At 42.2% G+C, this 3079-nt stretch overlaps 1 non-coding gene across 1 annotated transcript; it reads left to right on the forward strand.

Annotated features, from left to right (window-relative positions):
- Positions 1-1666: 1666 nt before the first annotated feature.
- Positions 1667-1771, forward strand: LOC114815779. The gene has a single exon (XR_003763582.1). It is a non-coding gene; the product is annotated as a U6 spliceosomal RNA (small nuclear RNA).
- Positions 1772-3079: the final 1308 nt, after the last annotated feature.

Raw genomic sequence — 3079 nt, forward strand, 5'->3', positions numbered from 1 at the left:
CAGTGTCATGAATCTGTCAGGATCGGTATTCTTTATCAATGAATGTACATTTTATGTATGTGATTTTTGCACCAGTTATATTGTTTTTTCCCCAAACTGACAAATTTACATGTGAAGTCAGGTCTAATTAGGAACTAACGTATGTTTCATTAATAACTATATTGATGGTAAAGAAATTAACCACTCTTTAAGGTGTGATATGAAATGCGCCCTATAACGTAGCCATCAATACTGCACAAGTGATGAATAATACAAAACCAAAGAGAAGGTAGCAAATGATTCAGAAATGAACTATTTTGCATAAGAAAGGTCAAAAAATGGGATTACTAGTTCATGTTCTGTGAGACTAAAGAGTTCAGAATTGAGTTATATTCTCCTATAATTTAGTCCAATTTATGACTGTGGCTTGAGTCTGGAATGGGCTGCTTTCTACCCCAATGCATCATTTAAGATGGAGGAAAGAGACTATTCATTGCCTGGACTTAGAAGGGGCAGACTTAGGGTAGATAAAATGAAAATGATGCCCAGGTCATGTAAATATATTTGAACCTAGGCAACCAGCTAATGAACTAATCAAGTGAGGTTTGAGATAAGATGTCTTGTCTATGGTAATGATAGAGACTTTTTTTTAATGAAGTGTGTGAGGTTTTGTTTGGTTTTTTTTGGTTGGTGGTGGGTTTTTTTGATTGTTTTTTCTTTGGAAGCAGCAGCACTTTAATTCTCTCTGGGCAGGCTTAGCGTGGGGGCACAGGATTTTCAACCCAGGGACCTGGGATAGGAAAGGAACATTCCAAACACCCCACAATGTGGCCTCCCCCATTATTCCATGACCACTCCAAACGCCACCTTAACAAAAACTGCTCTCAAGTAAAACCAAATGGAGAGTGGTGTTCCCTTCCATCACTCCCTCTCTTTCCCTGCAGCTCTGGACTTTTGCTAGAGACAGGATTCTGGAGGCATAGAGGGAGCTGTGGCCCCAGTTTACAGCAGTCAACACACCCCTAGTCCTGCACAGAACCACAGCCCTAGAAATTCGAGTCTTGTACTTTCCTTCCCCTGAAATGCTGTGTCCCTTTTTCTTTTTACTGTCTTAACTTACCTTCTCCCTGAGCCCTCCCCTTTTTCCCCTTCTACAATCTCTCTGCTAAGTGTGAGCTGCTCTGCCTGCCAATCACATGCCAGAGAGCCACATCAATGCAGAGGGTGGGGATGGGGTGTTGGTGAGGTGGGAGATGGTCTGCCCTGAGAGGGAGGTTTTGGGAATGTTGGGAGAGGGGTTTGTGTGCTCTATCTGGACACACTTGAGAATGGTTCTTGGTGGTCATGATAGGGGCAACTGAATTGTGGAGGGTTTGTGTGCATTTTTTAAAATTTGGGGTCCTCGGCTTCAGCTCTATAATCCCCTTATTAATCCAACCCTGCTCTGGGATGATTCATTCATTTATTTGTATTTATTGAGTGCATATTGTGTGCGGAGTACTGTATTAAGTACTTGAAAAGCACAATTAAGCAACAGATAGAGACAATCCCTACCCAACAACAGGCTCACAGTCTAGATGCCCATGATGGACTTATAACCCTTCAACCTCACCATCTTTGTATGTGATGTTAAACTAAACTTTTCAGCAAATGAACCCGAACCTCATGGAAGCTATAATAACTCTTTAATCCCATAAGTGAATCATTTGTAAATTGTTGTCCTATGGCAGGTAAAATTAGCATGGCCCTGTGCAAAGATGACACCCAAATTTGTGAAGTTTTCCATATTTTTTTTACACCTGCTACATGTACTTCCTCTCTGCCAATTCCCTTTTTTCTTTTTTTCTTTTTTTTTTTTTGTATTTGCTAAGCATTATGTTCCAGGCACTGTCTTAAGCACTAGGACAGATACGTGATAATTATGTTGGCATCAGTCCATGTCCCAAATAGGGCTTACAGTCTTAATCCCTATTTTACAGATGAAGTCACTGAGGCATAAAGAAATCAAGGGAATTGTCTAAGGTCACCCAGCAAGCAAGTGCTCGCTGTGGGCAGGGAATGTGTCTGATGTTATATGTTAATCGCCCAATGCTTTACACACAAGCATTAAATAAATGAGATTATTATTACTAAGTTTCAGAGCTGGTCTTAGAACCCAGGTCCTTCTGACTTCCAGGTCCAAGTTCTATCCACTAGACCTTGCATTTTCTCCTTGACCCCCTCCATCCTGGTTTATGCCCACTTCTTGAAAACGCCTTTTCTAAAGTTACCAGTGCCCTCCTTATTCAGTGGCCTCTACTACACAGCTTATCAGATATCACTGACACTCTTGACCACCCTCTTATTTTTTTTTATGGTATCTAAGCCCTTATGTGCAAGACGCTGTATTAATTGCTGGAGTGGGTGCAAAGTTGGACACAGTCCATGAGTGTGGGACTCACAGTCTCAATCCCCATATTACAAGTGAGGTAACTGAGGCACAGAGAACTAAAGTGATTTGCCCAGGGTACTATAGCAGACAAGTGGCAGAGCCCGGATTAGAACCCAAGACCTCATGACTTCCAGTCATGTCACTGATACTAATGATTGATTGCCTGATGTTTCCAAGAGTGTACAGCGTCTGTCCTGAGAGACCCTAACCCAGTGTTCTGGGACAGTGGATGTCTGCAGGATATCTGGTGGAGCTCTGCCTGCCCTCCTGGGATTTGACCACCTACCCCTTCCATCACATTTATGCCCCCTTTCCTGACTGCTACCTCAGCAACTGGTGTAACAGAAATAAGGAAAAGTAAGGGATTAGGAGAACAATCACTGGGAGTCCTCTCATAGTTACAGGCAACACCTTTGAAAGCTCCAGAGACAGAACAGTTACCCTTTTCCTCTGCAGTGTCTGCTGCTGTTATAACATTTCTGCTTTTAAGTGCTGTTTACAATCCCCACAGAATGATAGATGATGCTTCATGGATATTCACCCTAGACAATACCCGAAATGTTCAAATCCTAAAAAAAGGTATTAAAATGTGTCACTGCCTTTGTGAGCCTCAGTGCAATTGCACCCATCTGTTTCAAGAGGCAGCGTCATTTTTGACAGGCACAAAAT

Source organism: Ornithorhynchus anatinus, chromosome 12, assembly GCF_004115215.2.
Source record: "Ornithorhynchus anatinus isolate Pmale09 chromosome 12, mOrnAna1.pri.v4, whole genome shotgun sequence".
NCBI classification, from domain to species: Eukaryota; Metazoa; Chordata; class Mammalia; order Monotremata; family Ornithorhynchidae; genus Ornithorhynchus; species Ornithorhynchus anatinus.